Genomic DNA, 27,846 nt, shown 5'->3' with positions numbered 1-27,846 from the left:
TCGATTTACAAATTTAGTTTATTATTTGAACGTAAGAAAATTAACTCCAACTATTGCAAAAATGAAATTTAACGAGACTGACATGAGACTGAAAAAACTGACTCTACTGACTAAGATAAATATTCCTTGACTCGACTGACTCTAGATAAATATTACTTGACTGAACTGACTAAACGATTTCAAAATTTTTATTAGTTTACAAATGATAGGTAGCCTGAAAAGTTATTATAATCCGACACTCCGTCAAATCTCCAAACACCACCAGTCCTTCTTTCCAATGAACCTCCTCCTTCCTAACCAAGACCTCCTACTAGTTTCATCCAATCCTACAATCCTTCTTACGATTCCTTTGAATCTACCGATCCACTCCAAAGTCGTCGATAATTAATGTAATTGATTAGTTTAAACAAAACCGAATAAAAGAAGCTTTCACCTGAGGTAGACTTCGATGCTCTTGGCCCATAGATATTTTACAGCTAATTTTGAATGGTGGAGATACAGGTAGATGTTAGTAGTAATAGTAGTAGTAGTTTTTTATTTTGGGGTGGGAGAGGGGAAAAATCCTTCAAAGACCCCGAGAAATTTGAAAATTACAGTTGTTCGGTAGTGTGGGATTTCTACCCACTAAAAAACCACCTCTCATCTATTCTTCGCTAGGAAATATAGGCCGAGAGAGGCCCAACTGGAAACCGCTCACGCATTACTTCAGTTTGGCCTTAGTTGTGCTTATTGCACCCTCCATTTTAGCTAGTTATGATAGAGATTTCTTTGTCTTTTTTTTTCGTGATGACAGTTCTGCGGACGTGAAAATTTCGTTCCATGTCTTTGCGGACTCCAGCATTGACGAAATGATTGTGTCTGGGTTGGATGGCTGGTAAAAAAATTTTTAGGCTTCCTCTCTTTCTGTTGTCCATCTTTTGCATCAGAAAAATGTATGTTCGGCGTCATCTATTTCATTTTCGCAATGGGCACAAGACGACGTTCTCCTGTGCCCCATGCGGCTGCAGGTAGCTGTTGAATTGGCCATGGCCAGATATCAGCTGGGTTAGGAAATAGTCCAGTTCCCATCTCGGCCGTCTAGCCACTCTTTTAATGTTGGTATTAGCCTCTCAGTCCATCGACCGCGTGTCTCACGCTCCCATTGTCGTGTCCACTCTACTATTGTGTAGGCCCTCTCGGCTTTACAGTTGTCATTATTTATGGTCCCGGCCTTACGATGATTGTGTATTCTCATCCGTTTGTGAACTATGAGGTCGATAGGCACTACTCTAGCGAGAACAAGGATGGCCACCTCGGATATAGTGCAATAAGCACAGGCAACCCGGAGTACCGCTCTCCTTTGAATGGAAGCTAGCATGATAATTAATTAATATAACGGGACCTAAGTTCACCTCCGCCGACCGGAGGCCATTTTCTCGCTGTTTTGGGCATACACGCGTTGCGAGGTCATCCCCATCTTCCGACCAAGACGACACTCTTAGTTGAACAATATAATCAAGTGACGACTAAGGTGGACATTAACCGGAGGTATAATCAAAAATCCTCATTGCGCGTGGTATCTAATCACAGTCACCACGAGTCCTACCTCTTTTGGGTCAAACACTACTACCATCCCAGGAAATAAAGAGACTCTGGCCGCAGTGGGCTTGGAAAGTGCCCCCCCCCCTCCGTGATACCAGACTCTCAGCGCTGGTTAACATGGTTGCGTAGGATTAGTGGTGGGATGCAACTTCTCCCCATACCCTATTTAAAGGACTTCCTCTACTTGTTACCTTTCGGGTTCCCAACAAGCAATTATCCATTTGTTCATTTCCTGATAGATTTTCTACTTTCCAAGCTGTGAGGCACTCTAATTATTCAAGCCAAATCACAGACAGAGCACAACTCGGGAGGAGGCTAGCGTGTGCCTGAATCTTTTATAACGAAAACTGACCACCCACATTTCTGCACCATACATGAAAATGGAATGCACTACACTCAGTAGCACTTGCCGTTTGGTGCACCTTGGTCCTGCCGTAGGTAGCATAATCCTGGACAAGTATGATACCATTATCCCTACTTTCTCGGCTGTTTTTCGCAAGTGCTCACGGAAATTTAGTTTTCCATTCAGTTCAACACTAAGATATCGAACCGATTCCTTGGCTACAATGTCTACTCCGTCAATATTAATTGACAAGGGGCGTTACCGGCGCTGCTTGGTGACCACTACCATTTCTGTCTTACTTGCTGCTAGTTCAAGTCCGTGATTCTTCAGCCAGTCCTTTATCATACCAGCTAGGATCTCTGTCCGCTTGCGTGCCACGTTAGCATCCTCAGCTATCACAAGGCCAGTGATATTGTCAGCATAGCCCACTAGTTTGCGATCTTCGGTAAGGATTATCCATAGTGATTCGTCGTGACGAATGTTCCAAAAGTCCGGACCTTGTACAGCCTTGCGGGGCACTGGCTATAACGCCTATTGTACGTGGGCACTCCGTTGTATCATACTCGAGTGTTCTATCCCTGAAGTAATCATCGGCCATGTTCTAGAGGTAGCTATCCACGTTGAAGTCCTCGTCAAGGGTAGTGATGATGTCTTACCAGGAGACCAAATTGAAGGCGTTACGGACATTGAACTTAACAAAGACACACGTTTTCTGGTACTGGTGAGTACTAGTTCAGGCTTCTTTCACGATGCTCAGAGCTTGCTCGACAGCAGTTATAGTTGGGTGGTGTTTTTTGAAACCGTGTTGATTTTCCGAAAGTCCACCTATTTTCTCTACCGTGGTGACTGACGACGCTTTCAGGAGCTTTTCCAGGAGCTTGCCAGCTACGTCAAGCATACATAGTGGTCGGTATGACTATGAAGTAATTGGTGGGCCCTTTCCTTTCTCCAGTAGCACAAGGCGTTGATGCTTCCATCTCTCGCTGAAGGTTCCTGTGGAGAGGCAGGCGTCATACATGGCAGGGAGAACTTCTAGGTATTCATGTGCTATAAGTTTGACTACAGTTTTCGGTATCCCATCAGGACTGAAAGCTTTACCACACTTTAGGGTTTGCCGCGTCCTGCAGTTCTTTAATAGTAAAGAGTGGCATCTCGCTTGCTTCTCGAGGTACTCTAGTCGTCCTGGGCGGGTGACGTGGGATGAAGTCCGAGATAACCTTCTCTATGGATTCAGTATCCATGGGGGGTATAAGACATTGTTTGCCTAATCCCTTACAGACAATCTGGTAAGCGCAGCCCCAGGGATTGTTGTCAAGGTCATTGCAAAAGTTCCTCCAGCATTTGAGCTTACTGCATTTGGTAGCTCTTGTCAAAGATTTTTGGTAGCGACGAACTTGGTGTTTAACGTATCAGCGAATTGGGCCGGTTGCTATCTGCGGTATACCCTGACAACCTTGCGTCTCAACTTAAGGCACTTATGCCTGAGTGCAGCTATTTCGGGGGACCACCGATAGTTAGGCTTACGATTGCTCCGAGGGGTGATGGTAAGCATAGAGACATCGCTCCCCTGTGCAATTAGTCTCATACCTTCCTCAATCAGGCCCTCCGTATCAGCCTTGGATTTGATGTGTTGCAATGTTGGGGCAGCCGCTGACCATTTATCGGTGAGATGCCTGATGAGCTTGGTCTTATTTATTTTTGTGACGTTCCATCGTTTTTTTCCGTGCTTTCTTGTCCGTAGAAAGGTGGCGGGTATCGGTGTCGGCAATAAATAACTGTATGTATTGGTGGTCGCTTGCATTGTAGTTCTCAAGGACCTCCGAGTTAAGGACAGCTGCAGCAATGTCAGGAGTGGCAGGAGTGATGGCGATAATGGTTTCTTGATATCCTGGCCTCCTGAAGGTAGTCATGGAGCTATGATTTAGGATAACCAAGTCAGCCCTTGCAATCATGTCCATCAACTCATCTCCCCGTGTGTCGCTCCATGTCACTTCCCACACCACTGACTTATCGTTAAAGTCACCGGTGATAATGACTTCATCAGCGACATAGCGTGCAGCATCTTCAATCGCGCCAAGTTTACGTCGGGAATCGGAGATGTTTCTATTTGGTGTCAGATAGCAGCTAAACAGAGTGAAGCGCGTGACTTTGGTCCAGAGAAAACTATCTCCCCAACCATTGTCCAGGATGCGAATGTTAGGGTTGATGACCCAAATGGCCGCTGTTCCCGAGTTATCAGAAAACCAACTTGGGAATTAGAGGTTATTGTGCTGCTCAGAGATCACGCAAATTTCCACCTTTTGCTCATAGATATGTTGGTGTAAGAGATTTTGCGCCGTCCATCCTCTCCTCAAATTGTATTGCACAATGGTAATCATTTCTGGTAGAAAAATAGTATACACACCTTGGTCAGTAAATAGGAAAGCCTCAGATCACATGTTTGTTGGCCTCGGCTTCGCCCTGGTCAACAATTACATATGATTTGAGACGTTTCTTACTTTACTGCCCTAGGTGTGTAATATACTATTTATCAGTGTTGATTCTCATCTCCAATAATTCACATTATTATATTTATTATGAATTTAAACTTATTCTTATGGCTGCAACAGGACTGGGCCCGAGGTTGCAACAGGACTGATCTTTTGAGTACTACGGGGCTTTCCTGTTGCATCTATACAGGTTAAGTCCTGTTGCTATACCAGAACTAAGTCCTGTCGCCGCTACAGATCCATATCCTCTTGCAGCAACAGTTCTTTTTTTCCGCGTGCATGTATACAATAGTTTATGCGATGAATGCACGAAGAAAAACTCCGTGAAATGTCTAAAGACAGCGTCATGCAGTCAGAGTTATAAAAATAATTTACTTTATTATTATTAAAAACGATTTATACTTTATAGAATTCGATATTTTGTTTAATACAATTCGCTTAAAAAAACTTGACTCAATAAAAATAAAGCCAACTTTAGTGTTATGTCGTATTAAATAATAGAGATATGTAAGGTTATAAAATTCAGCTGATGTGTTGTATTGATCTACACACGTGTGTTGATTAATTAAATGTACATGTGCAGTCTAGAGATTTTGGTCACGTTGATGAGGTAGCTAAATTCAAAGTAGTGTTATAAGAGAGATAAGTAATAGATTAGGTATTGGCTTAAATTACTAAGCTGAAATATTCTCCACCCATTTCACTCAAATTCAGTGGCTTTATATAAAAATGAGTGATTAAATATATATTTTAAATCACACTTTTGACCAATTAGAAAAGATTGTATTTCAATACAAAATTTTATAAGGCTGACTGTCGCCGGTAAGCGGTGTATTCTTTGGCATGGGTTACATAAAATTATTTAATAGTTGTTGTGACATAGTTTTTACGGGAATATTTTATATTTCTGGACAATATAAAATGATACTTAGTGGTATGGTTAATGCAAGTCATATGACAGTTCGTAACTTAGTGAAACTATATTAATGATGGAAAATGAAAAATCTATTTCTTTAACTTCATAAACGTAGAAGTTTTCATAATCAGCAGCTTATAATTTTTTTTAATTATTCTACGTGAATATATGTAAAAGGAGCTCATAATTATTCCTGTACCCAGTATAAATGTCACAATATAAAAGACCTTCTAACCTCACTATGCAATAGTATTTATTTTTATAATTAATACTTTCCAAAATTTCCTACGGAATGAATTTCTCTCTGAGGGGATTAAATAAATAAAAATTATCCACTCCGCGAGTTTACTCCACAACCGTTTTGCAGTGTATTGTAGCAAAATTATATTAATTGCGTTTCATAAAGTAAATTCTAGATTTATTCAATTTTAAATTAAAACTGTTAATTTACACTGTACAGTTAGTATCATATATCATCAACATGACTGAACATTAAATATATAATGGTAACAATCATATTAAGTAAATTGAATACTTGCCAAATTAGCAAGCAAACTATCAATCAATAATACAATAGGTACACAATCATATTATTTACAAAACAAGTAATTATTAGTTAATAATAAGAACCGTTTGATTTGATAACAATGCAACTGCAAATTAGCTAAGTGATTTTATCATTGATTAACTAAACAAATTTACGAATATTATTTTAATTAAATATTTATTTTTTTTATGCTTGAATTATTTATATGTTCTACAAAATTTTGGTCTTTTCTATATGTTCATTTGAATATAAATAGAATTGATTAAAAAATAGTAGACGTAATAATCTCCTCGACGGTGTCTTAATTAAAACCTACAATATTTCTTGGTAATTCTTCGATGACATAAATATATTTCTATGGATCATAAATTGGTATTAACTTTTAAATATTTAATATCATCATATCAAAAAACATAAATTTGACTTAATCTCAAACTAATAAGCATCTGTATTAGTAAATTTTTTTTATAAATTCTTTAGTGCGGAATAAAAAGTCATGGGACTTAGACATTTTGTTATGCACGTATATCAAAGAAAAAAAAATATAACTAGACAATTTAACAAATTTTTAGGATGGAACAATTGATCTTACAATTTACTATGTTTGAAAAACACATATGCATGCATATTCAGTGGTAAGAGAACAGAAAATAAAAAGCAGATGAAAACGGAAGCTGGACCTGTCGAGGTATCTTTACAGCAAGCTGCGGGGTTTCTCTTGTCTGCAGGAATACTAACCGATAAAATAACATATGTCCAAATCACATGTGAGAATAGTAATCATGTTCAACGTATTTTTCATTCCAAATATTTATTTAAATCAATTATTATTATCTTTAGTTAAATATAGAGTTGAATGTATAGAACAATTATTTAGTTTCATAGAATAATTAAGGGAACTTTATTATTAGTTAGTGCCCGGAAAAAAAAGTTCTTATATGATCATATATAAATCATATAAAAGTGACTCATATAAAATCATATAAAGTTTTATAATGAAATTGGTCCTATAAAAACTTATATGACTTTATAAAATCTTATATAATCATATAAAATCTTATATAATCATATAAAGTTAGATATAACTTTATAACAATACCAGGTAAAGTTTCATATGCTTATATATAATCATATATGATCATATAAAAGCTCATAACGATCTTATAAAATTCTTATAAGAATTTATATAATTTTATAAGGATTTTATAATAGTTGATATGATTTTTTATAAAGTTATATATGAGTTTATAACATTACCAGATAAAATGTTATACATTATATGCAGTCATATATGATTATATAAGAACTCATATGATTTTATAAAATTCTTATAATAATTCGTATAATCTTATAAAATTTTTATGAAATTCGATGTAACTTCATATAAAGTTATATATAACATTGTGAAATTACAAGAGCACGTTTTATATGATTATACAAAATCATGTATGATCATATGAAATCTTATATGACCTTATAAAATTCTTCTACGAATTCAGATAATTAATGAAAATTGATGTGATTTTATATGAATTTATAAATAAATTTGTATGAGTACAAAAGAGTTTATTACGGTTACATAAAATCATATATGATTATATAGTTTTATGATTCTTATATATTAATTTCTATGGTCTTATGAGCAGGTTATTTTAAAGAAATTCATAATTTTATATAAAACACTAATGTGATAGAATTTGATCATATTTGGTGCATTATTGATGTAGGATGTATCAATTTGATCATTCGATTTAAGTAATGCTATAGATTGTCAAATACTTATAAGGGTAAAGCAGACTAGAGAACCAGACGGCAATCAAGAGATCATCAAAGTTGAGCAGCATTGAGGCAGAACATTAATTGGATGGGTGACCCCTTGGCAAAATAGCAGTTAACCGATAGATGTTTTTTTTTTTTTTTTGTTCATGCATGATTATATATCATCAAATCCTGCCAATTTTGAGATCTAATCATATAAAATTTATTGTATATATGATTACGTAAAATCATTTTTTACCGGGTATATCTAACTTTATATGATTATATAAGATTTTATAAAGCCATATAAGTTTTTATAGGACCAATTTCATTATAAAACTTTATATGATTTTATATGAGTCACTTTTATATGATTTATATATGATCATATAAGAACTTTTTTTCCCGGGCTTATAAGTATTTGACAATCTATAGCATTACTTAAATCGAATGATCAAATTGATACATCCTACATCAATAATGCACCAAATATGATCAAATTTTATCACATTAGTGTTTTATATAAAATTATATATTTCTTTAAAATAACCTGCTTATAAGACCATAGAAATTTATATATAAGAATCATAAAACTATATAAACTTTTATATAATCATATATGATTTTCTATAACCGTATTAAACTCTTTTGTACTTATACAAATTTATTTATAAATTCATATAAAATCACATCAATTTTCATTAATTATCTGAATTCGTAGAAGAATTTTATAAGGTCATATAAAATTTCATATGATCATACATGATTTTGTATAATCATATAAAACGTGCTCTTGTAATTTCACAATGTTATATATAACTTTATATGAAGTTACATCGAATTTCATAAAAATTTTATAAGATTATACGAATTATTATAAGAATTTTATAAGATCATATGAGTTCTTATATAATCATATATGACTGCATATAATGTATAACATTTTATCTGGTAATGTTATAAACTCATATATAACTTTATAAAAAATCATATCAACTATTATAAAATCCTTATAAAATTATATAAATTCTTATAAGAATTTTATAAGATCGTTATGAGCTTTCATATGATCATATATGATTATATATAAGCATATGAAACTTTGCCTGGTATTGTTATAAAGTTATATATAACTTTATATAAAATCACATTAATTGTTATAAAATTCTTATAAGATCATATGAATCTTTATAAGAATTTTATAAGATTATGTAAGCTTTCATATAATCATATATAAATATATATGTTTATATATGATTCTATAAGAAATTTTTCTCGGGTTTATATAAAATCACATCAATTTTTATAAAATCCTTATAAAACTATATAAATTCTTATAAGATTTTCATAAGATCATATGAACTTTTATATGACCATATATAATTATATATAAGCATATAAAACTTTATCTAGTACTTTTATAAAAATATATATAACTTTATATAAAGTCAGATCAACTTTTATAAAGTCCTCACGAGAGTATATTAATTCTCATAAGAACTTTATAAGATCATATAAGCTTTTATGTAATCATATATAATTTTTATATATTTCTTATATGATCATATATAAATTGTATATGAACATATATGTTTATATATGATCATATAAAATCTTTTTTTCCCGGGTGGATATTCATTATTTTTTAACTACAAGTAAACCACTGGTTAAATTACTGGTATATCTGTAGCTAAGAAATAGCGGGTATCTACTAATTCACAATGAAGTTTACTTATTCATTTCAAGAGAATATGCTTTTACCTAAAAGCACAGATATCTTGCTTTTAATATAATTAAAGTAAATTTTGGTAATTGTTTACTTTCACGGTCATCTTGTTTTTCAACAATCAGCTTTTTATATTGCACATGTCCAAATCATTTTTTTGTTTTTATTATTCTAATAAAAAATGGAGAACAAGGCGAACTTCTTAATAATTTTATTAGTTTATTTTTGAACTGACTGGATCAATAAATTCAATTTTTGTGTTTGTTCGATTTAGCTTCGTCAATTTTTTTTTTTTTTTTTTTAGAATTTTGAGGGGGGCTCTCTTACGAGAGGTTGTTGTGTGTTTATAATTGCTATAATTTCATATCAAAGTTATAAACTCTTACTATGCATCAAATGACATAAAAACGTCAAAATTAAAACTTGTCACATGCTCAAGTGTGTCATAGTAGGTAAAAAGTTTGTCCCAGATACATTGGTGAGCTCATCGGTGAAGCGACCTGACGTATCCTGTCTCAAACTTTGTCCCGTACTGTATATCCACTAAATATCTAAACTATGTTTTTTTTTTCTCTCTATTTTCCTTTACATGGGCTAAAATAAATTTATTTATTGATTCTAAACTTTAGAAAATTTCTAGCATCATGAAACTACATAATTAATTGAATTTAAAGTTTTAATAAGTTATCAATATGTTTGGTAATTACTAAATTTAAACAAGCATCAAACTTGATAATCTTATCTTATTATAGGATAACAAATTTAAAATCAACTGTTCATTACGTCAAGAACTCACTGACCATTTGGTAAATTACTCAGGATAAGGGGTTACAGATTATATAAAGACCGGCGTCTTGTGTTTATAAACTTAGTTGAGTTGGTCTTTGCCTCTTATTTCCGAATCTAATGAATATCAGATAAGGAAAGATGAAGAGATGAAACTGTCGTTGGAAATCGTCAAACCCATTTACCAGTTCCGGGAGTAACAACATTCACTCAAGTCTTCAAGTCAGATAACAGAGATACGATTTATCCAAACAATTTATTCGATTTTCTATATACTTTCACATCTTTCTATATATGTGTATATATTAGACTAGGTCAGAAAATAAACTTTTTTTTTTTTCATTAAATACATCTTAAAAGTTATTTTACTAAAAAATAATCCTCCTACAATTTTTTAGAAAAAAAATTTTTTTTTTTCGGTATTTCAAATCAATGTCAAAAACTAATCAGCTCTAGAACTTGTTAAAAGCTTTTAATTACCGCCGAGAACGTCTCAATCGGACGATCCGTTCGAGAGGCATCGTTGACAACAAAAAATTGCTTTTTCCCAGAACGGAAAGTACGACGGGCCCAGGCTTGGGCCAAGTATGTAGAACTTCGGGCTAAGCTTGTGAGCCAGCCTTGGTAGAAGTCTGGAATGATAACACTGGGCCAGTCCTGGTTGCTAGACCTGGCCCATGCTTGGTTGTCAGACCTGGCCCATGCATCGACGAAACAAATAAATTTAATTTAAAAAAAAAAATTTAGTATTATTATCTTCGTAGAGTTCATGATCATTAACGTTTAAACTATCTAAAGGAAGTAAATGATGTGAAAAAAACTTGGTGAAAATTCTGCTGGGTTCTGGGCGCGAACTGCCGTTCTTCTGATTGCTGGGTCCGAACGGTAGCTACTGGACGAACCTACTAATGTTGAACTGATACAATTTTTTTAAATTGTATTTAATGACTAAATATTCACGAACAAATCGAAAAAAAATTGTCAATAAATTAAATTTATTTTTTATGTTACGGTCGATTAGAGCTCTATCACTAACCAATCCTGAGTGAAGTAATTATGCAAAAATAAGTTAATGGATATTCAATTGCCAAAAATACTTGAACGATAACAACAGTATAAACAAAATAATTGATAAAACACAAAAATCATCAATAACTGCTGGTAGAAATATTATTAAATTAATAAGCTTCTTTGAAATTTTTTATTACTGAAAAAAATTTCGTTGCCTCTTAAAATTAATGATATAATTTTTTATTTTCAAAAACATTAAAATAAAAGATTTTTTTTTTTTATTTATTAAAAAAGTTTTCGTTTTGCTCAAGTTAAAAGTAAAAACATTTTATTACCGCATCACGCTAGTAAAAAGCATAGTTCTTCAGTAGGCGTTGTTTGATAGTCAAGGTTGGAAAAGTGGCTTTTAACCGGGAAGAAATTAAAGTCAGTTAAACGAACACCATAAAATATCAACTCCATTAGTTGAGTTTTTTTTTTTTCTTTGAATTGATCGCTCTTTAACAAATTCATATCATAGTCTTTATAACTTCTCTTCTTTTGTATATCCCATCATAATTTAAGAGAAATCATATGATATGAATAGTTAAGATTCGTCCTATGTGAGTTGTTCTTCGATGCATAGTAGACGTTAAAATTGTCAGTACTGAAAAGTACCTCACACTTCTTTAGTTAGATAAATCACGCAAATACTAATAATGGCAGGACGAAGCGTCAGATAATTGTAATGTAAACACCAAATGGATCTTGATTACCATGAGATAAAGGAGTAAGAGAGGACGAGAGTGCTGAGATAGAGGAGGGAATGAAGGAGAAGGACCCGACCCTCGGGGCTTTTGGGGGTATAACTTCGAGAGTCACTCAGTTCACGGTCGTCTGTTAATTTCGGGCTCGTGGAAGCGCACAATTCTGCGCTACGGATCTGCTTGACAGGACAGAGAGTAGATGCAGACAGCGCGAGTGTCTCGGTAATGAAAATCCTTCAGGAGCTTGTCTTTGTCACGTCATTGTCTCCAAGTCCTGGACAAATGGCTTTGAAGCGTCCAACAAATACTAAGATCAAGAAATCTACTTCTTTAGAGCTTTTAATTAAATACTATTCGCGATACAGTAAAATAATATAATAATTACATTATTTTTAATTTATTTTCCGACTTTATTACAATTGAAAAAGAAAACTTATTTGTTTTTTTTTTCTTCTTAGAGAAGTAATTTATTTTTTTAAATATTAATATTTTTACTTAAGTTTAAATTTTAAATAAAAGCTCCAAGTCGTGGTTGACTTACTACAGTTACTTTTTAGTTTATTTTCGATTACACTTTGAGAATATCTTGCAGATAAATCGCGTGCCAACGACTCAACTGCTTTCAATGGAGACCAGTAGAAAACGTAAGATTTTTTTCAATCGTAAATGGACATCAACTTTAAGACTCAAAACCGCTGAATGTGACAATGAAAAATTTTCGTTCTTTAGTTGATTGTTTCTTTTTTTATTACTATTATTATTATTATTTTATTTTTCATTCTTATCATGTATTTTTGGAAAGAAATCAAACAGTATAAAAGACTACAGATTATAATAGACATAAACCCAAGAGATATTGTTCATATTTGCTCCATTTCGAAATTTTAAATTGAAACAAAAGCGTAGCTAATTAACACGCTTGAGACGGGAATGGGTGTATGGTTTTACTTGAATGCCGGACGGACCCGGTAGCAAATGTAGCTGCCGGTTTTCTCGGTAAAAGGGATTCTGGTGCATGGGTTTAAGAAAAAGAAAAAGAAGAGTAAGAGAATAAAGATGAGGGGTCGGTCAAACAAGCTATGATAATTAACATCAACCCTTTTCTTTTTATTATTACTTCTTGCTGCTGGTATATGAATTTGTTTTACGTGTTTCAAAAAATGTATTTTTATGCTTCGCATATTTTCAACCCACCAGCTTAACATATTTTTTAATTACGACTATTCACATTTTATCATAAGTCAAGAGAGATGTATTGTATTAATTATGAAAAATTTTACTTCACTATGACAAAATTATATTTTATTTTTAATTTTAAAAGTTCACTGAAATTTGAAATAATAAAATTTTAATAAATTAATTAATGAGCATTCCAATTCATAACAACAAACATTCAATGAAAAGTTATGTATTTAATAAAGTGATCAACGTTTAATTAATTATTATTAAAATTGACAGGGGCTGTGCAAATTAATCAAGCTTTGAATTATTCATATTAAATTGAATATTAATACATATTTGATTCGAATTTGAAGTTAATGGAAAATAATTGTAAAAATTTTTCTAAAATTCGTCAAGATTTTATTCTAGGAATTTGAACCGAATATTTGAATTTTAATCAACTAATTTAAATTTGTTTCGAATACTATTCGCATGTTCCTAGTATTTCTGTACATACATAAGAACGGATTTTAAATAAATAACCGATAAAAGTTGTAGTAAATACATCAGTAATATATGAGTCTAATAGTATGTAAATGACGATACATTAATAGACATAAATAGAGAAATCAAAGTTAATAAAATTCGTCAGTCAAACGTGATGAATGAAAACCTATAGAGGCGGCACACTCGTGCCGGGTCACTCGGGAGTAACCCGGAAGCGACGCTTTTATAAAAATTAATCTCCCTCATCATGATGTTATCGAGCGGTGCGACTCGTGTTTGGGCAGACGGAAGCTGCAGCTTGCAAACGGACGAGAAAAAAACCCATCTCCCTTTGGTCGTGTGAATCGGCTGGAATGAAAATATTGATACAAATAAAAATAATAAAAATAAAATAAAAAACAAAAACAACAAGAAAAAAAAAAAAAAATGAAAAAAAGAAACTAATAAAATAAAAAATCGGATATAATCGGTGAAGCCGAAATACACGAGATAATAAAGTATCGATTTGAATCAAGAGGAGGAGTTACGTTCACTCTCTATAGTATCAAGAAGACAAGGTAAAAAAAAAAAATAAATAAAATGGTAAAAAAATGCGTGGTTTATCCGTGTTTCACATCGACGACTGTTACCCGCACTCAATGCTTCAGGTGCTTCTCTTCTATTTTAACGTTGGCTGTTGCACAAATCCATGGCCTTTAACGAGAACTCGATGCATCGTTTTGGTGGCATCGTTATGCACGTGAATACAATTCAAAAAGTTACTCAGGTTACGAGAGATTAACATTCTGATTACCACCAATAGCTACCGGTATTCAGCTGTTTCATCAATATACTCTCATTTACAACTATTGGCAATCTTCATCCTCTTCTTTTTACTCAGTAACTTTTACGTCATGATTTTTAAGATCAAACATTTTTATTTTTTTTTCAAAAATCAAAAGTAAATATTACCCGGGAAAAAATCATCAGACCTGATCATGCATGATCATTTTACTTCGTCATGCGTGCCTTTGCATGAATCATTCAAAGTCATGTATGATCATTCATGATTGAGCTAAGTATGGTTCATACATGATATTGCATGAATCATGCACGACTATTCTTTTCTCGTCATGCATGATCATGCATGATTGAACATTGATTTGCATGATCATGCGTGCTTTTGCATGAATCGTGCAAAGTCATGCTTGGATCATTCACGATCATGCCTGATTCATGCACAATCATGCATGATCGTGCATGACGACTTTTACCCGGGTAGTTATCTAATTTTATTTTCTGTTCCTAAAGACAAAAAAATGACTGATGTAAATATTTGATAACAATTTGATCGGAAAAGTTTGATTGTTGACAGAGTGTGACTCGCTTCCTTTACAAAATTTTTTTTTGGTACATAAATGTTTATGGATGTTTGCGTATTTTTCTTCTATTAAGTCTCTGAATAATTACTCAGCTTTAAATAGTCTTGTATGTTTACCATCATTATGGTTAGTTATCAAACAAATAAAAATTATCGTTTGAAAAAGCCAAACATAAACTTTTGCAATTGGACTGTCTGCCGGGAATATACCGCGCATGATCAAAAGTTACAGGAAGTAGAAAGAGAACGAGCTTTCTCCATGTAGTGTGTACCCTTGTGGGTATAGATTCGTTAGAGTGTGTTAGCGGATCGGGGTAGCTCGGCCCACGTGGCGCAACATCGTGATGTCAGTCGCGTTTGGCGAGTCATCCGCGTATCTCGCGATATCTCTCTGTACTACTTTATGTATCTAAGACTCACGATCTGTGACAGTTTTTTAATTTATAATACTTTTTAAAATATTATTGAATCATAATTTTTATTTTATATCAGTTAGTTTTTTATTCAACTTCTTTTAATTGAGGTAAGTTTAATTGTTTTCAAAATAATTACTCTATTACTTACAAATTAATTTTTGATAGAATCATACTGTTTTTATTCTGTAGATAAAATAATAAACAAATTAAAATTCTTTTTTATTTATTTTTAATTAATCAAGTCTCTATTTATGTTAAGTAATAATATAAAAATAAACAGGTTTCAATGCGTCAATTTATTGATTGAAATCGAGTCTGCGGTTTCTCATCAAAGCAAGTGCTTGTCAACCTCATAAAGTTACACTGTCAACATAGCTTTAGAAGCTTTTAATAATTAATTTTACAAATTTAGATAACTATTATCAATTAAGTCATTATATAAATATTCATTATAAATTGCTTCGATTATTTGCTTATCAGTAAACTTGAAAAAAATATTTAAATTTACCTCTTTAGTCTTTCATTATATAACAGATAATTAATAATATAATAAATTATACTTAAATAACTAGAAAATTTCTCTGTAATGGAGAGTAATCCCAGAATATTGTATAAAAAAAAAGTTTTACAAATTTTTTTTTTTTTTTTTTCGAATTTTAGGTGCGATCTAGTAAAAAAAAAAAATTTCAATAGAGTAAATTATTCTTCGGAAGTAGATAATTTACAAACGAAAAAGTAACAATTTATCATGTGCCATTATTTTCAATTGCGAAATAGTTTTTAGTGAAAAATTATATCCGTCCAGGTAAACATAATTATCGTTTGTCTGGAATAAGATTTTTTTTCAATTAAAAAATACTTTAAAAGAAAAAATTTATTTCATTAATTTTAATGAAAAAAAATTGTAACAGCCAATTTCGATTTTTAATTGTGTTTTTTTGATTTGTAGATAAATTATTTTTCTTTTTTTTTTCTTATTGCACCACAAGTTCTCAATCTTGGAATATTTCACTCCGTCTCTTACCCTCCATTCATTCGCACTGAGAATGAGAATGTTTAGAGATTAATTGACGTTCGATTGACAGGAGTATAGAAAAAATTTTTTTTTTATCATGAAAGAAAAGAAATAACGTATAGAGCAAGAAACAAAGAACTATTTCCATCGTGGTTTTTTTCATTACTTTTTTTTCCTTTAGTCTTGCAATCATATGACACAAGGGATCGTGGAAATATAAGCAAGTTGAGAAAATAGAGCCTGTGTTATAGTTGAAAGAGTAAGAAGTTATTTCTTCATATTTTGTATCATTTTTTTTTTTTTTTTTTCGTTCGTATTAAACAAAGCATTGATGGTAGAGTACGTGAAATCAAACGTGGGGTGCTTTTGCTTCACGTTGGGTTGTTTTTGATACTGTGTCTGGCCTTGACGTTTCAATAAACTTACAATATCGTACGCACTAAATTTTCACCTTTTTGCTTTTGTTTTCTTTATAACTCATTTTTTCATTTTCTCATTGTATATAGCGTTTTACGCTCCGCAAACTAAAAACTTTAAACAAAAGAGAAATTATTGATTTCAGTCCAATATTCATATCAGCTCGTTTTTTAACGAAAGTTAACATTTCGAGATCTTAACGATCATTTATAATTATTTTCATACTCAAGTTTAAATACATGTATTTTACCTGCGACAATTTTCAGAAAAAGTGATGAATTTTAACGAATTGTCTAAAAATATAATGATCGTCTAAATCTGATTAAATTCTTAAATTAATCAGCTAAGTAGCTTTCACGTTATACTTGAAAAAAAAAAAAATTGAATAAAGCAAAAGTTTATTATCAACGTTCAACATAATCAACCTTTCACGATAATTGAGAGAAAACTAAGAACTTTAAGCCCCTCATTTTCCGTTGTCTTCATTACGATGCATGTTATGTGCGCAGGCTACTATTTGTGAAAAATTATGCTATCAATAAAATCTGATAAGCTCTAAGTTCCATTAATTTTTTTTTAATTGCAGCTTAGTTTATTCAAACTCCATCAATTCGCGAACGACATTTAAAAAATTATTTTGTTTTTATCTAAAAGTCTCATGAATTACTGGTTCAAATAGTTTCTATTATTATTTCTAAAATAAGCTTTAAAAAATCGCACTAAAGTCTGAGACTGGATTATAGGACTACAATTAATTATCACAATTTTCTTGACAATAATTTTACAAACAGCATGTATCGGGTATGAAATTTTTATTAGAAAAAAAAATAAAATTCATACACGAATGATTAATTATTCAATTTTAATGAACAATTTGTACAATTTGCTATAAAAGTTTGTGTATTTTTACAGTTTAATTTTTGTCTCCAGTAGCTTAGTTGACTTTGCAAATAGAAAAATATAAATTTTAAGTAAATTATAGAAGCTCGAAGAATATAAAACATTCTGTCGCCACCTTTGAATCTTAAAGAAACGCCCAGAGGCTTCACAATCTACTTTTTTATTTTTGCTGCTTTATTCAAACTTCCGTATCTTCTTCAAAAATTGGTGTTTGCAAAATCAACACTTAGAAAAAAATATGTCTATCCGTTGACCCTGCGGGCCAGCCCTAAAACTTCCCGCTGTTTTCGAGCTCCTTGAGCTCGAAAACTTTGTCGAAAATACTTTTGAATGCCGTTCTTTTCGAAACGAATAGCTTTTTATCATTTTTTCTCCAACGATATCTCTCAAGAGAATAAACCGATTGAGATGATTGAGGTCGCAATCGACACGTTTTATCAAGTTCTGAAGCTGAATAAATTTTGAATTCGATTCATCGGGTCGATTTTGAGATATTTCAAAAAAACTAAAAAAAAAAATTTTTTTAATTCTTTCGACAACGGTTTCTCTTGAACAGTCGATTTTGGGATCAATCCATCGAGCACATTAAAAGTTATCCAAAAAAAACATTTTTGAAAAAATTTTATTTTTGGAATATCTCTGAATGAGCCCTACCGATCAAGCTCAATTTCTCACGGCTTCAAGATATTGACAATCCGCGTCGAATGACACCTTAAAGTTCAAAATCGGTTCATCCGTTCAAAAGATACAGGTATTTACATACGTACATACATAAATACACTCGGACATCATCTTGAAATTAGTCAGAATAGCTTCCTAGGACCTCAAACCGTCGTCATCTGATAAAAATTCGATTTTCGTAAATCGGACCGAAACCAATAACTTCCCGAATTTTTGAAAATTTACAATTTTCTTAGCGGGAAGTTAAAAATTACAACATAACATTTTTCCAATTTCCATTCTGAAATATAAATCGCCGTAATTGTTAATGATACCTACAATATATTTATTATATTTTATGAGGTTCTGATTATTCAAATAAAATGAGTACTTCCATCATTCTTTGTGTATATAACTTGTTGTATTATTCATATCTATTCATACTTGAATGAATTTATTAAATATTCTTATACAAAAATATTCAACGATTGCTAAAAACATTTTTAACTTCTCGCTAAGAAAATCGAAGATTTTCGGAAAATTAGGAAAGTTATTGTTTTTACCCCGATTTTCGAAAATCAAGTTTTCATCAGATTTCGACGTTTTGAGGTCCTAGGAAGCTATTCTGACTATTTTCAGAATGGTATCCGAGTGTCTGTATGTATGTGTGTGTGCATGTAAACCTTTTATAACTTTTGAACTAATTAACCGATTTGAATCGTTCTTGCAGCAATCGAAAGAGTTTGTTACCCGTCAACTTTCCTGAAAATTTCGATTGTTTGATCGAGTAAACTCGAAGATATTTGAGAATTACGAAAAAAAAAAATTTTTTTAACCTCCTGCTAAAAAAAATCAATGATTTTCTAAAAATTCGGGAGGTTATTGTTTTTACACCGATTTGTGAAAATCGAGTCTTTATCAGATGTCGACATTTTAAGGTAACAGGAAACTATTCTGACCATTTTCAGAATGATGTCTGTATGTCTGTCCGTGTGTGTGTGTGTGTGTGTGTGTGTGTGTGTGTGTATGTAAACTCTTAATAACTTTTTAACTAATAATTCGATTCAAATGGTTAAGGTGGCAATCGAAAGATCTTGTTAACCATCAAATTTTATGAAAATTTGGCATCGATCAGTTCAATAAACATGGAGGTATATGAAATAAACAAAAAAAAAAAATTTTTTTTTAGTTTTTTCAAAATTTCTAAAGAATGGGTCGATCGATCGATTCCAAAATCAAATCAGCTCTGAAACACAATGAAGCAAAACTTAGTCAGTTAATTCGTTCGAGAGATATCGTTGGTGAAATAGATGGAGACAAACGTTTTTTTTTTCACTTAAACTTAAAGCGACATATCCGATCAATTTCTAAGTCCAGGCAGCTCTAGAACGCAATAAAACACGTTGATTGCCACATTGAACATCAAAATCGGATAATTAGTTCAAAAGATATGAACGTTTAAAAATTAAAAGAATAATAATTTACCTCGTTTTTCCCAGATAACTCTGAATATAAATTTCCAAATAGCCCAAAAATCATACCAGCTCTACGTTTTTATGTTTTTTCTTGATCACTTTATAATGTTATGCAACATGTTCTTTAGTTTAAATGATATTATCAACAACAAAATTGAAAAAAAAACCGTTTTTAAGATTTTCCTCAGATACAGTATATATTATAGCTCTGATCTAAGTCAAAACTCATTTAAATCTATATTTTGATTACTGACATTGATTTTTGTCTCAATAAATTTATTTTATTGAACATAATTGGGAATAAAAAATTGTAAAAACTCTTGTTCATTAATGATTTTCGATTAATAAATTTTCAAACTTAAACATTGAATGTAATTTTTTTCTGGATAAAGCATAATATAATGTACGACAACGTATTTGAAGTCTTACCAATTCTTCGACTTTATGACCTCTCCTGACCCCACCCCATAACGTAGTGCAATTCGTTTTTCAGTTTAAATAATATTATCAACAGAAAAATTGATCTGATTCAAAACTCATTTCAATCACTTGCATTGTTTTCTACCTGAATACATTTGAGCTCGAAAACAGGGGGAAGTTTTGGGGCTGGCCCGCAGGGTCAACCGATATACAGATTTTAACATTTTGCTATTTTGAATGATTGTTATTTAAAAATGACCTAAACTATAAATTACTGTACCGACAATTTATTTATATCATATTATTATTATTATTAATATTATTATTGTTGTTGCTGTTACTGTATTAATTAAAATTTAAACGATAATCAGTAACAGAAGATATCTACTATTCTCTCTAATACTGAAATTCGTCCAGATATGTATCGTTATTTGGAAGCACACGATTCAACCAAATTACGTTTACCCATTGTATTGAACGGAATGTTAATTGACATTCAAATTCAAATATCATGGTAAACGAAATCTTTTTATTCATTTTCTCTCATTCTATTTAGCACAATTATACACATGCATCAAACAAATTATTCGTACGCTCTTACGAACTCAATTATAATACATTTCTCTTTATCCCCCATTTTTTTTTTATTTAAAATAATTCAATACTTTTTTAATTATTTATATTATTATTTTACTCGTGATTTACATTCAGTAAAATACTTTTTAATTACTTACAGAAACTACAATTACGTTGTTGTTTTTTAAATTACATATTTTATTAAAACAACATTTTATCTCTATAATATATTTCCAAACGAAATAATATTTCTCTCATTATTAATTAATTTTAATTACAAAAATGCTTGCAAATTTTAATTTTATTCTACATGTAAATATCAAAATAATGACAACATAACGATAAACATTCATTTTTTTAACATTCATTAAACGAATATATGAAATTTTATGCAGTTTATTCAATTAAAATAATCCTTTCACTAAATTATAAGTGATTAAAAGGTATTATGAAACACCATTTTTAGGAGAAAACAAATTTATTATTGTTTACAGTACTTATTTACTATTTGTCTTGAAGTATGCGGTAAATTAGACAGTGGCACCCAATTTGAAATTTTCAGTAAAAAAACAAAATTTTTTTTCACGTGGTTATTTCTCTGAATTTTCTTTAATGAAAATTTTAAAAAACTAACTTTGATGTAAAATTAGCAATGGTTGTAAAGAGCAATTTTATTTTTTTTTAAATTACTTGAAATTCTCTCAAATAAACTCTAAACATAGTCGTTATAAAAAATATTGTTCGACACGTATGATCAATAGGGTGGGCCGAAAATCCGCTTTTTTCAAATTTTCATTATTAATACCAAAAATATTTTTCTTTGTACAAAAAAAAAATTTTTCGGAAAACAAAAAAAATTTGAGGTCGATATCTTAGACTCGCCAAATCCCGCTAAAGTTAGAAGTTGTTTAAAATTTTTTTTCCAACTTATTCTGATCGGAAATTTAATTCTCTACAAAAAAGATCCTATAATAAAATTACGTAAAGTTGATAGTTACCGAGATAATTGCAATTTTGCTCTAAAAATTATAATTTTTCAAGATATTATCACTTTTTCAGGGTAAAAAATGAATTTTATCATAAAAAATTACATAGGAAATTCAATTTTCTACAAAACAGACCTAATAATAATTTATTCAAAGTTGATAGTCACGAAAATACTAGCGATTTTTGGTGAAAGCCACCAAATAACAAAAAATGTGAATATCTAAACATAAAACTGCCAGTTTCTGAATAACTATAAATTTCAAGTTTCTACCAGAAGGCCAATTTTGTAAGAAATTTGATTTTCCATGAAATTTATACGATAAAATTCATATTTTACCCTGAAAAATTTATAATATCTTTATAAATTATATTTTTTAGAACAAAATTGCAATTATCTCAGTAACTATCAACTTTACGTAATTTTATTATAAGACTTTTTTTGTAGAAAATTAAATTTCCAATCAAAATAAGTTGGAAAAAAAATTTTAAACAACTTCTAACTTTAGCGGGATTTGGCGAGCTTAAGGTATCGACCTAAATTTTTTTTTTTCCCGAAAAAATTTTTTTTTGTACAAAGAAAAATATTTTTGGTATTAATAATGAAAATTCGAAAAAAGCGGATTTTCGGCCCACCCTAATGATCAAAACAAAAAATTCGGCAGGCGACTTGTCGGTCATTTACTGCAGAGAAAAAATAATCGGTAGCAGATACCGATTGGCAATCAGTAGCGGCTACCGAAAAATAATCGGTAACAGCTACCGATTATTTCGGTAGCAGTTACCAATTTTATTTTCAGTAGCTGCGACCGATTATTTTTTGCCGTGTGGCTTAGTACATGCAGTAATAAATTACACCAGAGAATGACCAACATAAAATTAATAAGAACAAAATATTTACGTTGATTTCACGTATCCAAAGTCAACTTTATTAATTATTTTACTTCTACAAATGATTATAAATTTACTGTTTTATAAATAAATCTATTGCTACTATTGAAACATATATTTCTTAAAAACGATTTTTATCAAACTTTTATTTTCCAATTCAATCTTTCTCTAAAAACTCTTCAAACCTCTATATAATTTTTTATTATTTTTAATGATAATTTTATAAATCACTTCAATTCGTTGTGATTTATTAATTATTAAGACATGCAAGATTGCATTCACGAGTCAATAATAACTTTCAATTAAATTAAAAAATTATTACCCGACTAGAATTTCTTCCTGATTTGCCTGAAGTACCATAAGGACCTTATCAGGTAAATATAAGGTTTGCCTTATTAGGGCAAACCTGACAAGTTCCTTGTCAGGACCTCGTCAGGATATCTCTTTTAAAAAAAAAGTTATTTGCCATCGGGACAACCTGACGAGTTCCTGATCAGGACCTTATCTGGATATCCTTATTTTAAAAAAAGTTATCTCATCCCTTCAAATATTTCATTTACAGGCTAGAAATTTAAAAAAGGACAAAAGAATATTACATAAAAATCACGTCAATCATTGTAGCACAGATTTTTTACTTCTTCATCAGTTATTCTTTGACATCATAATGAATATTATATTTACACTTTCAAGATCACTTGTGTATGTCAGCTCAGTGGATAGCATCGAGGACTTTGAATCGGAAGGACGCAGGTTCGAGCCCAGCAGTTATCGGGACTTTTTCATCAATAAAAAATATGTTTACTTCCTCTAATTAATGCTCTCAATACAATAGATAACATTCTCGATTGAATTAAAATTCTCTCATTTTTTTTTTGCAATTTAATATTAATTTAAAAATAATTACTAATAAGGTAATCCTGATAAGGATTTGATGAGGATATCCTGGTAAGGTCCTGATAAGGACATGATGAGGATATCCTGGTAAGGTCCAGATAAGGCAATCCCGATAAGGACCTGATGGGTCTTAAGCGTTACATCCATATCAGGATCCTCGTCAGGACACACTGATCGGGACCTTATTTGAAATAAGGTTAACCCGATAAGGACCTTGTCAGGCCCTTATGAAAAATTCTAGTCGGGTATGATCATTCTTCTGCATACCGGTCATTCACTGGTGGGTGGTCACAGACTGAACTAGTTACTCTATAATTGTTTTGTCAACACTCGTCTTAAGTTATGTTACATATTATTAATGAGAACTCGTACCTACATCTATCTAACTATGGTTTTAAATTCGCCGCGTTTTCTAGGCTGATCAACCAAGTCTTATCATTATTTTACGAATTATAACGAAGTATTTTAAAAGAGAAAAAAGTTTTTTTTTGTTTTAAAAATAGTCTTTTATTTTAGCTCGGACACTTCAAAATAACGGTGGCTCATTTTACTCATAAATTTTTCATCGATATGTAAAAAAGTATAAGAACTTAATAAATTATTTATTCTTTATTGAACTCATTTTAAAGTTAAACTTTAAAAATATTACATACATTTATGGTTTGATATAAATTTATCATAGTAGTGATTATTAAAAAAAAATGTATTTGAAAAATATTAATTTAGGTTGTATATTACTGTAGAATTCTATATTAATGTATACACTGTAAAAAGAGCGGTGTTAAAAATGGACTCATTTTAACTCCGCCCGGTGTTAAAATAAAATTACACCGGTGTAGGAGGAGAAATTTACCGGTGTTAAAAATACCGGTGTTCAATCGGGGTAGCCGGTGTAAAAGCGGAGTAAAATCGGTGTAAAAGCGGGGTAACCGGTGTAAAAGCGGAGTAATGCCGGTATAAAAGCGGGATAAACTGCGTCCGCTTGGAGTAATAACTTTAAAGATTATAAAACACAAAAAATATCAGTTCTTTATGAAAATAATTAAAGAATATCATTTATTAACAAGAATAGTGATCGAGTAGGTAAAAATATTTACAAAATGAAATATTTTAACAGCGGTATAGAATGTCTACATCGGTGGCGGCATTATTTTAACACCGGTCTAGAATATTTACACCGGCCTACACCGTTTGGACTTACCCCGGTGATTTTTTACAGTGTATGATATTGGTATTTGTAGAATGTACATATCACACTAAGTATTATATAGGAATTTCTTTCTTTTAAATTTCGTATAAAACATAACATAAATTGATCTCGGTACAAAGTTATCACCAACTGGCATCACGTAAAGCATGACTGCATTTACTTTTCTCACAGTACTTTATAGCATAAACATGTGAATAATAGCATCAGATATCTTACACACTGTTTACATTTAGCTAATCACACGGTACCTGAATTTAGCATTAGCTTTAACATCCGCAATAATTGTTGGTGAATTTCACAATTTTCATCGTTAGTCACTTAAACCAAGACAGTTGAACACGAACTGAAAACTTCTCATTGGATATCCAATCCAAGTTTATAATTAAAATTACTTTGACTTTCTTCATTTTACGTATAATAAATATATTTACCTTTAGTTACAACCACTTTTCCCTTGAGGCTTTTTTACGTACACTCAAATATTATTGAACCCAGTAAGTACACAGGTTTTCCAATATTTTTCATCTTACAAATTTATCGGCTGGATGAAATTAAGATCCAAGAGGAAGCCGTTTTTATTTTTTTTCCTTTTATTTTTACTCATATTTTTTTCTTTCATCCGTGGTTTCTCAACATGACGTCTAAGGGAGACTTCAATTTTCTCTTATAGATACTAGTGATCTTGACAAAGTCTTTTTCCAATTATACTTAACAACTTTTCAACTATAAAATTTTCATTAAAGAGTTACTATATATATATAATTTATCAAACTTACAATAATAAAGGGATCTTTTGAATTTAAATTCTGTAAAAATAATTATCTTATTACCATATACATTACCAATCTAATTTATTTGAATTCGATTATATAATTATTTGTAGAGCAAATTTTAATAGAGTAAAATAAATTAACTGATAATTATCTGAAACGTGAAACAATTTTTAGACTTGAAATGATTAGTAAAAGTAGTGTGTTTATTGAGTAACAATAAATAATTAATTAGTAACAATTGATTGAATATGTTTTATCAAAATGAAATTAATTATTGGAGCAATAAAATTAGATCATTACGTTAGATATTTATTGGTTTCTATATAGTGAATTTGGTGCCCAACCAAACGCTAGGCAATCAAATTTAGCTGCAGGCAACGGAAGTGAACGTGTATATATATATCCTTTCTGCAAAACAGTCTGTCTCACTACAGAGTCAAAGCCTGACTCTCTCTCAGTTTGTCGATCACTCAATCATCCCCTTGATCTCTACCACCTACGGTTTTCTCTATCCGCAACGCCCACACACGTTCTCATACTTCTTTCTTGGCTTATTTCATTTCTCACCTAACTTCACGGTACTTGTTTTCTTTTTTTCTGCAGCAACGTTGCCAATCCACACATAGTTTTTTTTCAGATCGTAAAAAATCCTCTTCTTGATTAACACTGTGACCGCATTTTATCCAGGGGCTAACACAAAGACCCATTCATCCCTCAGGCATCGACCAATTCTCACAATTCGATGAGGAAAAACAAACGACTGTCCATCTGGATCCTTAACTACAAATACATTTATCACTCGACCTACTTTTTGTTTAGGAAAATTCATAATATTCTTCAAACATCATTATCAAGTATCTCTCCATTGACAAGTATCGGTCCGTTAAAACTTTTATTTATTTACTTCTTGCATGGAGTTTTTTAGAAATTTTTTTACGACGTAAATTTTCAAACAGTTTACTATAATCTGTCGTATTTTTTGTGATATTTTTGTGATATAATATTCATTATGATAAAGATATTTACTTAAATGTTAACGTATTTTAAAAAATGAATTCTACTTAAACTACTAATTCTACTTCACATTTAAACTATCAAATTGAAAGCTGTAGCTTAGTTCGTAAAATATAAATTCAAACTTTTTAAATAAGCATTATTTTATTTGTTAATGTTTCTAACTCTCTAATAGGAAAATAGCAAATTTTGTAAAATTTGGGCAGTTATTGTTTTCACCCCGACTTTCAAAAATCGAGTTTTTATCAAATGACGACGTTTTGAGATCCTAGGAAGCTGTTTTGACATTTCCAGAAATATATTTGTGCGTGCGGCTGTGTGTGTGTGCAAGTATTTCGAAATCTGATTAGCTCTAGGACTCGAGAAAAGCTTTTAATTGCCTCAAAAAAAATCTCAATCGGATAATTCATTCGAGAGATTTCGTTTTTCTCAAATATTTGGGAAACTATTCAATCAATCAATTTCAAAAATGAATCAGCTCTAAAGATTTATAAGCTGTCTCAACCATCAAAATCGTATTAATTTTTCAAGAGATATCGTTGTCGAAAGAATCTGGAAAAGGTTTATTTTTCTAATAAGCTCAAAAATCGCAGAAGTAATTAACTCTGCAAATGTTTTAGCATTAGAGGCTGAAAAACTGCGTCGAATGCCACCTCAAACATCAAAATCGGTTGAATAATTCGAAAAATATTGGTGATAACAAATTAAAAAAATAACAATTTACTTCATTTTTCCGGGATAACGCATATATGTAATTTATCATATGTTCAAAAACTTATACCGGCCCTTTGTCTTCAAAGTCTTTGATGATCGTTATACAATTAATTTCAATCAATTCGTTAGTTTGAATAGTATCATCAACAAAATTTGAAAAAATCACTGTTTCTTACATTTTTTTCTGGATGATTTAGGGGAGGGTGGGGCAGAGCGGCCCCCCTAAGCCAATCATTATTTTTTATGGCTTTCAACCATAAGATCTACTTTTGTCCTATTTCGAACAAATTTATGGACATTTTGCCAAAATTCTGAAAAAAAATTTTTTTTTTTTGTGGGGCAGAGCGGCCCCCCTCCAAAAAGTGATAAAAAAAATTTTTTTTTTCTTTTTTTTTTTTTTTAAATTGTTTTCATCATTAAGAATGTATTTCTTTCTCTTGACAACTATTTTTGGTTTTATATTACTCGAAAAAAATTTTTTAAAGCGTAAAAAATCGTTCACTCTCGATTACCTTAATTACTAATTGTTATTTAATAAAAAAACAAAAATCAATTC

At 31.1% G+C, this 27,846-nt stretch overlaps 1 protein-coding gene across 6 annotated transcripts in view; it reads left to right on the top strand.

Moving 5' to 3' along the window:
- LOC130668618 (EGFR adapter protein-like) overlaps positions 1–27,846 on the top strand; it is a 374,416-nt gene that overhangs the window by 102,107 nt on the left and 244,463 nt on the right. The window contains exon 1 of one of the 6 annotated variants that reach the window (XM_057470980.1): positions 15,281–15,454. The exons of the other annotated variants lie outside the window; for them this stretch is intronic. The gene's annotated coding sequence lies outside the window, so the exon portion shown is untranslated. Of the gene's footprint in view, positions 1–15,280; positions 15,455–27,846 lie in introns of those variants that run through there. 6 annotated transcript variants of the gene reach the window in all.

The sequence above is a fragment of the Microplitis mediator genome, chromosome 5, assembly GCF_029852145.1.
Source record: "Microplitis mediator isolate UGA2020A chromosome 5, iyMicMedi2.1, whole genome shotgun sequence".
In the NCBI taxonomy this organism is placed as follows: Eukaryota; Metazoa; Arthropoda; class Insecta; order Hymenoptera; family Braconidae; genus Microplitis; species Microplitis mediator.
Note: the sequence above shows the minus strand (reverse complement) of the source record. Positions and strands in the feature narration are given on the sequence as shown.